This window comes from Megalobrama amblycephala, linkage group LG4 (assembly GCF_018812025.1).
Source record: "Megalobrama amblycephala isolate DHTTF-2021 linkage group LG4, ASM1881202v1, whole genome shotgun sequence".
Taxonomy (NCBI): domain Eukaryota; kingdom Metazoa; phylum Chordata; class Actinopteri; order Cypriniformes; family Xenocyprididae; genus Megalobrama; species Megalobrama amblycephala.
Genome location: NC_063047.1, coordinates 13,063,198 through 13,078,230, shown reverse-complemented (window position 1 = coordinate 13,078,230; position 15,033 = coordinate 13,063,198). Strand labels below are relative to the sequence as shown.

Below are 15,033 nucleotides of genomic sequence, written 5' to 3'. Positions count from 1 at the left end.
TTTAACTCAAAATATTTAAGGGTCCAAATAATATTTTGAATTCTGATATAAATTATACAAGGTTGATTGAGATATACAAACTTACAATAGTAGAAATGTATAAAAGTATTATATTAAATCTATATTACATCTAGTGTATATATTTAACTTCACATTACTGATTACAAGACTACATTAACTGCAATACAGTACTAAAATGCTAAGCACATATCACCCAAAAAAATATTAGTTGTGTATGAAACTTCCCCCAAAGATGATGCCGCTAATGAAATCAGCTATACAATACTGATGTTACAAGACTTAACTTGCTTTAGTCTTATGTTCACCAAAGCTGTTAAATTAATGGGGAAAAAAGTCATGCTTGGTAATATTCCCCATTATTTTATGAACATTAATGCCATCACTAATACCAACAATAAAATTAGTAAATGAATCAGTCAATTGGGTTTATGTTTTAATGGGGAATATAAGTTAGATTCAATGCATCCATTATTATAATAAATACAATTCATACTAGTGCATATAATGAATGTGTGCCATTTATAAATTCATATATATTAATATCTGGTTAACTAAAAATAAGTTCATTTCAAGGCATTATAATAAATAAAATTCATTAAAACAATTTCATTTCAATACATATACCATACATTTCATTATAAAATAATTTCATATATACATAATACATACAATTAAAAAAAAGTTTATATACATAAAATACAATTCATTAAAAAAATTCAATAAATACATAAATTAAAAATACTAATCCATTATTAAGCAGGGTATCTTTTTAAGTGCCCAATGTACTGTAGAAAAAAACAGAACAAGACAAAAAAGCTTTGTTAGCTGTTAATGTTAATCAAGTAAACATTCTCCTACTTGGTATCAAACAGACAAAGCTTGTGAAAAACAAGTTGTGTGGTGTAAACAAACTGATATAAAAGTCAGGCATATTTTTTTCTGTTTATTCCTCAAGATGCATATATAAAATGTAAACAGACATCTTTGTTCCACTATATTAGTGAAGACATCCCATAGACTTCCACTGACTTTTATATCAGTTTGTGTTCAACACACAACTTATTTTAACCATAATCCATGGAAAGATGGAACCAGAAAGTGCTAAAATGCCACTTGTTTGTTTTTTGGCCTACAAATATCATACCTGTATCACTCCATTAAAGTCAAATGCACAAGGGATGGGAGAGAGGGCAAGGACGAGAGGGCGAGGGCAGGGGGAGGGGAGGTAGAACGAGGGGAGGTGAGAGGGGAGATTGAGGAGGGGAGAGTGAGACCCAGATAGCATGTAGTGTTATGCGGATTTTGAGTGTTTACGCTGCACTAAATTTTGACGAGCAACACTCTGATCTGCAAACAAAGAGCTGAGGAAGAGGAAGATGATGGTCCTACATGAGAAAGGTTTGTTTGTTTTTAGTTTCCACGCTCATATATTTATATAAATGCAATTGTAATAAGCAAAAGTTGTTTTATTCCATGTTTCATCAAGAAGGTGAGAGAAGAGGATGTTTATACTGTCATGGAAGATCATTGTTTTCAAATAACCTCAATTAACTAAATACATACAATAGTTACATAAGCTTTATAAATAATATAGTGTTTTTGGTTTTCTAGGTTTGTGTAAAGTTACACCATATCACTGAAAACGGCACGCGTCAAGATTTCGGAGACTCTGCGTGACATTTTAAATGTTTATGATCTTCAACACCAACTACCTCCATCACTGTCTTCACTGTATATACAATTAAGTTGGCTTGCTTGTTTAACATGTTAATTTTTGCTTGACTTTGAAGAGTGAGCATAATGTCAACATGAAACTCACCGTAGCCATCTGTGCTCCTCAGTGTACCTGTGTGAGGAGGACCCACAATTCTTTGTGAGTGTTCAATGCATTAACAGAATTGCTAGTATCGGTAAATGTAACGGTCTACTTTTAGTCTATTAAGTGAAACTTACAGTTGGACCCTCTTATGCTTATTTCAGGAGGCGTTGGGAGAGCCAGACATCACTGATTCTGTCATTGTGGTCAATGAAACGAAAGCACAAGTCCTTCAAGCACTGCAGCTGTTATAGAAGATGATCTTCGGTTTTATAATAAAAGACTAATCTTCAAAAAAAATATTCAATTGTACAGTTGAAGGTTTATGTTATTTTTTAGGTGGTGTTGTTTCTTTTTGTCTTTTGAGTTAGTATTTTTATGTAATGAAGTCCTGCAGAGGTGCCTGATCCTGTTCCTGGAGATCTTCCTGCCTGCAGAGTTCAGCTTAGTTCTTCAGCTAATTATTTTGCCAGGTACAACAGCAAAACTTTTTCCATTTACCAATGTGTTTAAAACAATTTAAGTCTGTCTATACTTGTACACATAGTGTAAAATTGAATAAGTAAATACCAGTGTATAATTTTTCAAAATGTGGTAAATACTATATTTACAGTAATTGTATAACAACTGCTGTTAATTGATGTAATATAGTTTTGTAATTGTTTTGTAAATAAAATCTTTTCATGTCAACCAGATCAAGTGAGTTCTTTTCAAATGGACGTATAATTGCTTTTCAAAATAATGAGATGTTTGTATTGTTATTTTTGTATTGTAATAACTTGATTGCGGCAGTGTCAGCATGGTAACAGCTGCCACATCTGGCCCAATTGATTCGGCCCAATATTGACTTGATTGCGGCAGTGTCAGCATGGTAATTGCTGCCACATCTGGCCCAAATGATTCGGCCCGATACCGGCTTGATTGCGGCAGTGTTGGCATGGTAATTGCTGCCACGTCTGGCCTAACTGATTCGGCCCGATATTGACATGATTGCGGCAGTGTCAGCATAGTAATTGCTGCCACGTCTGGCCCAATTGATTCGGCCCAATATTGGCTTGATTGTGGCAATGTCAGCATGGTAACGGCTGCCATGTCTGGCCCGACTGATTCGGGCCGGAATCAGGCAGAGAGTACACAGGCATCCGGCCTGATCGCTGCAGAAAGAAATGGACCAAGACAGGCAAGAATCTGACTGGAACTGGACAGAGTGTATTTTGCTATCTGGGGAGGGGGAGGGGTGAGTGAGAGTGAGAGGAGGAGGGGAGAGAGAGGGGGAGGGGAGAGTGAGTGTGAGAGTGGGTGGGGGTAAGGGAGAGGGAGGAGGAGAGGAAGACAAGGGAAAAAAATTAATTGGCCAAAGGTTACCGCCTTAAATCATGTGCCATGGCGATATCTTATGATTGGACTGCTGCCAAGTTCAAGACCACTGTCCCCCTTCTTAATTGATCACTCTGCAACAACTTGTCAACCTATTTCCTAAGGTGAGACACTTTACTTTCTTTACAAACTATTTAAATGTTAGAACATCACAACTAACAAATGTATATGTATATATATATATATATATATATATATATATATATATATATATATATATATATGTATATTCTTCCTAGTAATGTAATTATGCTGTCATTTCTTCATAATACAAATCAAACTCGATTTTTATGAGTTATGAGGAAATAAGTATAAAAAAGTACTTTCTAACAGGGTTTGGACTCAGAAAAAGGGGTTCTGACTGAAAAATGTATTTTTTCTGAAGTAATTTTTCAATTTAACTGTATAAAACTCATTCAAAAAATAACATTTTTCTGTCAGAACCCATTTTTTCTGACAGGATTTGGACTCAGAGAAGGGGTTCTGACAGGAAAATGTATTTTCTGAATGATTTTTATACAGTTAAATTGAAAAATTACTTCAGAAAAATACATATTTCAGTCAGAACCCCTTCTCTGAGACCAAATCCTGTCAGAAAAAGAGGTTCTGACAGGAAAATGTATTTTCTGAATGATTTTTATACAGTTAAATTGAAAAATTACTTCAGAAAAATACATATTTCAGTCAGAACCCCTTCTCTGAGACCAAATCCTGTCAGAAAAAGAGGTTCTGACAGAAAAATGTATTTTTTGAATGATTTTTATACAGTTAAATTGAAAAATTACCTCAGAAAAATAGATTTTTCTGTCAGAACCTCTTTTTCTGACAGGATTTGGACTCAGAGAAGGGGTTCTGACAGAAAAATGTATTTTCTGAAAGATTTTTATACAGTTAAATTGAAAAATTACCTCAGAAAAATAGCTTTTTCTGTCAGAACCTCTTTTTCTGAGACAGGATTTGGACTCAGAGAAGGGGTTCTGACAGAAAAATGTATTTTCTGAAAGATTTTATCAAGTTAAATTGTATAAAATTACCTCATAAAAATACATTTTTCTGTCAGAACCTCTTTTTCTGACAGGATTTGGACTCAGAGAAGGGGTTCTGACAGAAAAATGTATTTTCTGAATGATTTTTATACAGTTAAATTGAAAAATTACTTCAGAAAAATACATATTTCAGTCAGAACCCCTTCTCTGAGACCAAATCCTGTCAGAAAAAGAGGTTCTGACAGAAAAATCTATTTTTCTGAGGTAATTTTTCAATTTAACTGTATAAAAATCATTCAAAAAATAAATTTTTCTGTCAGAACCCATTTTTTTCTGACAGGATTTGGACTCAGAGAAGGGATTCTGACAGAAAAATGTATTTTCTGAATGATTTTTATACAGTTAAATTGAAAAATTACCTCAGAAAAATAGATTTTTCTGTCAGAACCTCTTTTTCTGACAGGATTTGGACTCAGAGAAGGGGTTCTGACAGAAAAATTTATTTTCTGAATGATTTTTATACAGTTAAATTGAAAAATTACCTCAGAAAAATAGATTTTTCTGTCAGAACCTCTTTTTCTGACAGGATTTGGACTCAGAGAAGGGGTTCTGACAGAAAAAATGTATTTTCTGAATGATTTTTATACAGTTAAATTGAAAAATTACTTCAGAAAAATACATTTTTCAGTCAAAACCCCTTCTCTGAGACCAAATCCTGTCAGAAAAAGAGGTTCTGACAGAAAAAAACTATTTTTCTGAGGTAATTTTTCAATTTAACTGTATAAAACTCATTCAAAAAATACATTTTTCTGTCAGAACCCATTTTTCTGACAGGATTTGGACTCAGAGAAGGGGTTCTGACAGAAAAATGTATTTTCTGAATGATTTTTATACAGTTAAATTGAAAAATTACTTCAGAAAAATACATATTTCAGTCAGAACCCCTTCTCTGAGACCAAATCCTGTCAGAAAAAGAGGTTCTGACAGAAAAATCTATTTTTCTGAGGTAATTTTTCAATTTAACTGTATAAAAATCATTCAAAAAATACATTTTTCTGTCAGAACCCATTTTTTTCTGACAGGATTTGGACTCAGAGAAGGGATTCTGACAGAAAAATGTATTTTCTGAATGATTTTTATACAGTTAAATTGAAAAATTACTTCAGAAAAATACATTTTTCAGTCAAAACCCCTTCTCTGAGTCCAAATCCTGTCAGAAAAAAATGGGTTCTGACAGAAAAATGTATTTTCTGAATGATTTTTATACAGTTAAATTGAAAAATTACCTCAGAAAAATAATTTTTCTGTCAGAACCTCTTTTTCTGACAGGATTTGGACTCAGAGAAGGGGTTCTGACAGGAAAATGTATTTTCTGAATGATTTTTATACAGTTAAATTGAAAAATTACCTCATAAAAATAGATTTTTCTGTCAGAACCTCTTTTTCTGACAGGATTTGGACTCAGAGAAGGGGTTCTGACAGAAAAATGTATTTTCTGAATGATTTTTATACAGTTAAATTGAAAAATTACTTCAGAAAAATACATATTTCAGTCAGAACCCCTTCTCTGAGACCAAATCCTGTCAGAATGGACCTTTTTATACTGTCATTTCTTCATAACCTACATTTTGGATGGCAAGTAAATCAACAATTACTTTAAAATGTGAATGCGAACCATTTTTTTTTTTAAAAACACTTTTCCAAATTTTTTTTCAAAACATTGCTTTGACTTCAACTTTATGAATAATGAAAAAACAATAAATAAATAAGATTTGCCAGAGTTTTCACATGTACCTTTCTCTGTGTTTTCTCCTCTTCAGGATGGCAACTCCAACTTCTCCCCCATCATTTTTACGCTGCAAGTGTGTAGCAACCCGTCTAAGCCAACGTGCCCTGACATATGCCATGAAAGGAAGAAAAATTGAAATTTCTAAATTAAAAACTGAATCAATCAGTGCACTCACTGATGGTACAACTGTGTACCTTAATAAAAAAGATGGCTTCACCCCAGAATTTGAGGAAGGGGTAAGCTATGTCCTCCAGAAGTATACACTGTCAAATGCATTTGGCCAAATGTATTTGTATGTTGGAACTGGCACCCTTAAATTCAAGACTATTCCACAAACCGTCCCTGAGGAAGCAGAGACATCTGCAAGAGAAGCTCTTTGTCCTACTTCACAACTTATGAGTGGTGAGGAAGAGGACATTTTTGCAAAGGGAGGATACCTAAGCCTCAGAGGGGACATTAAAGAAGTGAGTCAATCTTTCAATCTATCAAATTAATTTTGCTGTGTTCAATTAATTCTTTAAGTGTTTTGTAATTTACTAACTTGCCATTATTACTGCTCTAACATGTCCAGTTCCAAGTTGCCTAGAACAGAAAAAATTGAATGATTAAGTGATAATCACAAAGTTCTGCAATACTTGCTGCATCAAGATTTAAGCTTAAGAGTTAACTGTCCAAAAGTTTTACTTGAATTATTATAACTACTTTTTAGCACAATAAAAGGATCAGTTCTGTCAAAAATTAAATTTAAGTGTGTTTTGCGAGTTGTGTGCCTTTTTCTACAGATTTTGTAAACGTGAGCTGAATAGTCTCAAAGACATTGTTAAAGGATTAGTCAACAGAAAACACAAACACTGGTCTACTGGTACATTTAAAATGTTTTAAAGGATTAGTTCACTTTCAAATAAAAAAATATCTGTTAATTTACTCACCTGCATGTCATTGAAGATGTCTATGTCCTTCTTTCTTCAGTGGGAAAGAAAATTAAGGTTTGTGATGAAAACATTCCAGGATTATTCTCCTTATAGTGGACTTCAATGGCCTCCAGACAGTTGAAGGTCAAAATTACAGTTTCAGTGCAGCTTCAAAGGGCTTTAAACGATACCAGATGAGGAATAAGAGTCTTATCTAGAGAAACGATCGGTCATTTCCAAAAAAAAAGATATAAAGAAAATGTATATGCTTTATAGACACAAATGATTGCCTTCCAAGTGCTTCTGCCATAACGCGATTCCGTATTCTTCAAAGAGCTTATGCTAAATGTCCTACACCTTTCCTATTCTACTTACGGAAAAAATGGAACTGGCGCCACGTTCATTCTGTAAGTTGAGTAGGGAAGGCATAGGACATGCAGCGCAAGCTTTTCAAAGATTACGGAAGGCGGAACCACTTGAAATGCGATCATTTGTGTTTATAATGCATATACGGTTTTATTATTATTTTTCTGAAAATGACCAATCATGTCGCTAGATAAGACCCTTGTTCCTCGTCTGGTATTGTTTAAAGCCCTTTGGAGCTGCACTGAAACTGTAATTTTGACCTTAAAATGTTTGGAGACCATGGTAGTCCACTATAAGGAGAATAGTCCTAGAATGTTTATCAGAAACCTTAATTTCTTTTCAATTGAAGAAGGAAGGACATGGATTTTTATCTGTCAATCATGATGGCACTGTGGACTTCCAGGAACCCTCAACACCGCATACTTTTGATGTCTCCCTTATTTGGAAAACAAATCATGTTAAAAAAATGAATGAATAAAATAAAAATTTGATATGTGCAATGTTGAGGAACTACAGAAACATCACAGAGAAACACAACAGTATTATACTCACCCATGAATTTTAATATCCTAGGTGCGTGGCGCGAGGATGACACGCACCCATGTGCCCATTCTCGACATCCAGCTGCAGTGTGGACAGAAACTGTTCAACGTGTCATTGTGGAGGGATGAGGCTCTGACAGATCTATATGTAGGCGACGAAGTCATTCTGACCCACCTTCGTCCCTGTATGCTAAACAATGGGGAGGGGAAATTTCACTCCTCTACATATACTTCTGTGAAGGTAATTAATGCACACATTACTGCTGCTATGTCATTCAAGTATAACATGCATTTTGGAACTGTAAACCTACGTTAATGAGTGAATATAACAAGAACAAAAGCTCAACTGTTCTGATCATCAGCACAACTGCAATCTGATAATAGGCTAAAGATGAAATGTGATCTTTTTTAATGCAACAGGTCAATTAAACAAGAATTTAATATCCATTAATATCCCCCTCCCCCAACAGATCCCGGAGGGCCAGGTAGAGGATGTAGAGGTGGACATCATCGGGGTCTCTGAGATCAATGAAACCTGCCACTTCCTCAGCAGTGACTCAGTAGTGTACATAGTTCCTGAGGCAATCTTCTCAGGAAATCCAGATGTTCTAATTGAAAAACTCCCAATGAAACTCCAGCTAAAACACATAAACCGCAGGGTTATTGAAATAAGATCAGAAAAAAACATGTAGATTAGTCATCCCCCCCATATTTGATGTTAATCAGTTTTTTTTATTTGTTGTTTACTTTGTATATAGTTATATAGTTGTATATAGTTCATTATAAACAATAAGACCTCATCAGTATACAAATTTGTTAACTCATCATCCCATTTTATTTTTAATATTTGATATTTTTATTTTGATTGTTCTCATTTTGTTGGTATATAGTTTGTTCCAAACAATAAAAAAACTCATCACCCCCATATAGATTAGTTAGCTTTTAATTATTTTTGTTTATTCTGTATATAGTTTGATTCAATGAATAACATCTTAACAATACAATTATAATGTTACATGTATCAAATGTTGTCTTCTCTTTATTCATCCTGTAACATCAATCTTTAGTTGTCTCACTTCCTTACCAAAGTCTTAAGGTTTTGGAAAGACAGGTAAATGGAGACAAAATTCGGTAACATTTTAGAATAATGGTCCGTCATTAGTAAGTAACTATGCAGGAAGTAATGCAGGACTAATGAGTAGTACTACATTAACACTTCAGCTACTACTATTAACTAATATAGAAACAAGCTTACCTAATCAGTAAGAAATATCAAATTTAGAAAATAGTTCCTTATAAGCTAATCAATAATTACCTAATGAGATTACCATCATTAATAACTATTAACTAACGGACAAATTGTAAAGAACATTATTGTGTGTCTGAGACGCAATCAGTCATCATTTTTACTCTGAATATAGTCATAAAATGCATCATTAATTACTCAAGTGTTACCTTGTCACTATGGAGGACCTACAAGTGATAAGGACCATTATTTTAAAGTGAAAAACATTTTATTAATATTAATGAGTGAGTCATTGAATTATAATTTCAAACAGACTAAAAAAAACACGTTAAAAACATTTTATATATTAATTGATTTTATGAGATGATGCTGAATATGAGGTAGGTTCTGTCTATCTATCCATCTATCAGAATTGATGACTTGCTGTACATTATAACACTTCGTTCCTGAATGAACAAGCCAGATGAATCTGTTGAATCTCAATGACTCACTCAATAAAGGTGACTTACTGCCACCTAGTGGCGGTCTTAATTTCACTTTTAAAGTAGTATCAATTTTGAATTTAAAATAAATACAATAAAAAAATCTAAGTTTTAAAACAAAGCATTATTTATGTCCTTTATAAATTAGCTATTAAGTCATTGTTGATCCCCTGTGACCTGCATTAAACAATGATATTTCAGATGCTGCATCTATTTCCTCAGCAATGCAAAGATGAATTTTGATAGTTAATTCGTCAGCTATTTTTCGTCAGTTATTTTGTCTTGTTATTCATTTAATTTATTGATTAAATGTGAGAATTAAACACAAAAGATGATGCATCCAGCACACAACATTCCCACATAGGTTGAAGCTGTAACGACAGCAACTTTTGCCTCATAACATCATTAATAATCATTAAACATCATTAATGTCGTAATGTTATTCGTGATATTGTAATAATGTCGATTACAAAAGTACTTTAAGCGTTTTTTTGTGTGGGGAGGAAAAGGTCATTCTTGTATGCCGCAGAGAGAAGAACTGTTCATGAATTTGCTAGTTACTTTGTACGCATTAGAAAATCATTTTTACATTAGTAGCATAAAAAACAAAAGGATTATAAAGTAATATATATAAAGTAATATCTTACTTGCATCGCATCTGTATTCAGAGTTTTCAGGGTGCGTCACACACTGACTGAAATTTCCCCTCAGAAAGTCCTGCGTCACTGACTGAGCACATGGTGCGAGAGCTACAAAACTCCCGCGATATTAGCAGATTTTTCTTCACCGGTAACTAATCTAAACTCATCTGATTGGTTATTGCTTCATGAGCTCAAAAGAGATGTGTGTGATTGGTTGTAATGCTCAACACTTTAAAAAAAAAAAAGAGTATGAAAGGTAATCTTGCATGCCACATTTAAATGTATTTTCACATTTCACTTCAATTGTCACCGTCCCTTCAAGACCTCTGAATATGCTTTTTTTTTTTCATTTTGGTGGAAGCAGTGCAATTGTGACTTCAAATGTAGCAATTTAATTTCCTCATCACCTTAACCTGGTTACTGTGACATCACCACAGATGTTCCTACAATATAATTTTTTTTTATTACGAGTTGTTGCTACAGATGTTATGATTAAGATTTTAAAATATTCTCACTAATAAAAAATGAATCATTGAGGCTGTTAGTGTAAATTACAATTACATATAAGTAACTTGTACTATCTATCTATCTATCTATCTATCTATCTATCTATCTATCTATCTATCTATCAGAACGAATTGTTTGATGACTCGCTGTACATTATAACGCTTCGTTCCTGAATGAACAAGCCAAATGAATCTGTTGAATCTCAATGACTCACTTAATAAAGGTGACTTGCTGCCACCTAGTGGCGGTCTTAATTTTAATTTTTTTAATTATAGATTCAATTTTTAATTTAAAATAAATAAAAAAATAAATATTCAACGTTTTATGTTTAAATCAAAGTATTACTTTTTGTCCTTTATTAATTAGCTATTAATTAAGTCATTGTTGATCCAATGTAAGCTGCATTAAACAATGATATTTCAGATGCTGCATCTATTTCCTCAGCATTGCAAAGATGAATTTTGATACTGAATTCGTCAGCTATTTTTCGGCAGTTATTTTGTTTGGTTACTCATTTAATTTATGGATTAAATGTATGAATTTGACAAAAGACGATGCATACTTAATCTTGCATCATGCACGACAGCAACTTTTTGCCTTTTAACTGTAAAACATCATTAATGTTGATTAACATTAACTCGTGTTCAATGTTATTATGTTATAATGCTCGTGTTATAATGTTCATTAACTCGTGATATTGTAATAATGTCGATTACAAAAGTACATTAAGCATTTTGTGTGGAGTGGAAAAGGTCACCCTTGAATGCCGCACAGAGAAGAACCGTTTATGAATTAGTTAATTACTTTTTATGCATTAGAAAATCAAGACATTGTTATTTTAATAGCATAAAAAAACAAAAGGATTATAAATTATTATCTTACTTGCATCGTAGCTGCACTTCTCCACGCGCAGTATCCTATTTAGAGTGCGTCACACCACTGACTGAACTTCCCCTCAGAAAATCCTGCGTCACACTGACTGAGTTGAGTTGAGCACATGGCGCGAAAGCGACAAAAACTCCCGCGATATCAGAAGATATTTTTTTTCTTCACCGGGAATATAAACTCATCTGATTGGTTATTGCATCATGAGCTCAACAAAGATGTGTGTGATTGCTTAACGCTGAAAAAAAAGAGCATAAAATCTCGCATGCCATGTGAGCATGTATAACAGTAATGCTACAACCCTTTAAATTTATTTTCACATTTCACTTCAATTGTGACAGTTCTTCAACCGTTGTCTTCAATATGCTTTTTTTTTTTATTTTTCATTTTGGACGGATTAGGGCAATTGTGTATCCTAATGTAGCAATTTAATTTCCTCATTGCCTTCACCTGGTTACTATGACATCACAACAGCTGTTCTTACAATAGTATTTTCTTATTACAAGTTGTTGCTCACTTTGATATGTAGCAAAAACTATCTATCTATCTATCTATCTAACTATCTATCTATCTATCTATCTATACTCAAACTCTATCTATCTATCTATGTATCTATCTATCTAAACTCAAACTCTATCTATCTATCTATCTATCTATCTATCTAAACTCAAACTCTACTATCTATCTATCTATCTATCTATCTATCTATCAAAACTCATTCAAACTCATTCAAACTCAAACTCATCAAATCTGTTTATCTACTAAAACTCATTCAAACCCATACCTTTCAAACTTTAAACTTTATAAACTACTTTAAAATTTCTGGACCAACTTTTTCAAGCCAACTTAAAGTTTGTCTACAAACTTTTTAATCTAGTTAAGTTGTCTTGAAAAAGCCAACTTATTGATCTACGTCTTAAGCTTATTATTATTCTTCTTAGACTAAATTTCTAAATGCTACTCCTCCTAGACTGTTCAAACTACAACCACCAAACTCGGACTAGACCTTCAGACTGTTCTGACTTAGTGTGCTATATCTTTTCAGACTGATCCGACTTACGGTTTTCCTAAAAATGCTGATTAAAACTGAAAAAAACTCCCATTGACTCCCATTGAAAATCTGAACATTCCATCAAACTCCAACTGTCAAAAATTCAAATCTAAACACACTGAAGCCCATTAAACTCAATGAAGCTTCCATTCTATGTACTATTACTGAGCCATTCAAACTCATTCAAACTCTATCTATCTATCTATCTATCTATCTATCTATCTATCTATCTATCTATCTATCTATCTATCACTTCTCATCTATCAATCTATCTATCTATCTATCACTTCTCATCTATCTCTCTTCTCATCTATCGCTCTTCTCATCTATCTATCTATCTCTCTATCTCTCTTCTCATCTATCACTTCTCATCTATCTCTTCTCATCTATCACTTCTCATCTAACACTTCTCATCTATCTCTCTTCTCATTTATCTATCTCTCCTTTCATCTATCTTTCTTCTCATCTATCACTTCTCATCTATCTTTTCTCATCTATCTCTCTTCTCATCTATCTCTCTTCTCATCTGTCTTCTCATCTATCACTTCTCATCTATCTCTCTACTCATCTATGACTTCTCATCTATGACTTATCTATCTATCAACTCATTCAAATTCATAAACTCTATCTATCTATCTATCTATCTATCTATCTATGATCAACTCTCATAGCAACCACCCAAAACAACCTAGCAACCACCCAGAACACCATGGCAACTGCATAGCAACCACACAAATCACCCTGGCATCATCCTAGCAACCAGCCTGGGTACAATAGCAACCGCATAGCAGCACCATGGCAACCACCCCGAGTACCCTAGCAACCGCATAGCAACACCATGGCAACCACCCCGAGTACCCTAGCAACCGCATAGCAACACCATAGCAACCACCCCGAGTACCATAGCAACACCATAGCAACCACCCCGAGTACCTTAGCAACCGCATAGCAACACCCTAGCAACCGCCCCGAGTACCCTAGCAACCGCATAGCAACACCTTAGCAACCGTCCTGAGTACCCTAGCAACCGCATAGCAACACCTTAGCAACCGCCCCGAGTACCCTAGCAACCGCATAGCAACACCTTAGCAACCGCCTCGAGTACCCTAGCAACCACATAGCAATACCCTAGCAACCACCCCGAGTACCCTAGCAACCGCATGAGTACCCTAGCAACCGCATAGCAAAACCATAGCAACCACCCTGAGTACCTTAGCAACCGCATAGCAACACCCTAGCAACCACCCCGAGTACCCTAGCAACCGCTTAGAAACCACCCCGAGTACCTTAGCAACTGCATAGCAACACCCTAGCAACCGCCCCGAGTACCCTAGCAACCGCATAGCAACACCTTAGCAACCGCCCCGAGTACCCTAGCAACCACATAGCAACACCTTAGCAACCGCCCAGAGTACCTTAGCAACCACATAGCAACACCCTAGCAACCGCCCTGAGTACCCTAGCAACCGCATAGCAACACCTTAGCAACCGCCTCGAGTACCCTAGCAACCGCATAGCAACACCCTAGCAACCACCCCGAGTACCCTAGCAACCGCATAGCAACACCCTAGCAACCACCCCGAGTACCTTATCTATCTATCTATTAAAACTCATTCAAACTCATGAACTCAAACTCATCAAATCTATCTATCTACTAAAACTCATTCAAACTCATAACTTTAAACTTTATAAACTACTTTAAAATTTCTGGACCAACTTTTTCAAGCCAACTTAAAGTTTGTCTACAAACTTTTTTATCTAGTTAAGTTGGCTTGAAAAAGCCAACTTACTGTTACGCTATTTTCTTCTGAGACTAAAATTTCCAACTCTAACTCCTCCTAGAGCTTTAACTCTACATACTCCAAACTCGGGTCAGATCTTCAGACTGTTCTGACTTAGTGTGCTATGTCTTTTCTAACTGATCAGACTTATGGTTTTCCTAAAAAAGACTGTTAAAGCTCGGAAAAATCCCATTGACTTTCATTGACGGAATGTTCAAATGAGCCAAGACTGTTCAAACTCCAACTGTCAAAATTCAAATTTAAACTACGGAAGCCCATTAGACTCAAAAACTCAATTAGACTCAAGTGCCTTTCTATGTACTATTTCTAATCCATTGAAACTCATTGAAACTCATAAACTCATCTAATCTATCTATCTATCTATCTATCTATCTATCTATCTATCTATCAAACTAAATCTATCTATCAAACTAAATCTAGCAACACCCTATCAACCACCCCGAGTACCCTAGCAACCGCATAGCAACACCTTAGCAACCACCCCGAGTACCCTAGCAACCGCATAGCAACACCTTAGCAACCACCCCGAGTACCTTAGCAACCGCATAGCAACACCCTAGCAACCGCGTAGCAACACCCTAGCAACCACCCAGAATAGCTTAGCAACCATC

The 15,033-nt window shown here is 34.8% G+C and overlaps 2 long non-coding RNA genes across 4 annotated transcripts; both read right to left on the bottom strand.

Annotated features, from left to right (window-relative positions):
* Positions 1-441: 441 nt before the first annotated feature.
* Positions 442-7,072, bottom strand: LOC125266707. Of its 2 annotated transcripts, XR_007184542.1 has the most exons (4): positions 6,919-7,071; positions 6,184-6,571; positions 5,995-6,093; positions 442-806 (listed from the first exon to the last, which is right to left on the bottom strand). It is a non-coding gene; the product is annotated as an uncharacterized LOC125266707 (long non-coding RNA). The 2 variants fall into 2 exon arrangements; XR_007184541.1 differs by having other exon boundaries at positions 5,995-6,571; positions 6,919-7,072.
* A 449-nt stretch (positions 7,073-7,521) lies between these two features.
* On the bottom strand, positions 7,522-11,846 carry LOC125266706. 2 transcript variants are annotated; one of them, XR_007184540.1, is made up of 3 exons: positions 10,184-11,548; positions 7,819-8,446; positions 7,522-7,702 (listed from the first exon to the last, which is right to left on the bottom strand). It is a non-coding gene; the product is annotated as an uncharacterized LOC125266706 (long non-coding RNA). The 2 variants fall into 2 exon arrangements; XR_007184539.1 differs by lacking the exon at positions 10,184-11,548 and adding an exon at positions 11,567-11,846 and having other exon boundaries at positions 7,523-7,702.
* Positions 11,847-15,033: the final 3,187 nt, after the last annotated feature.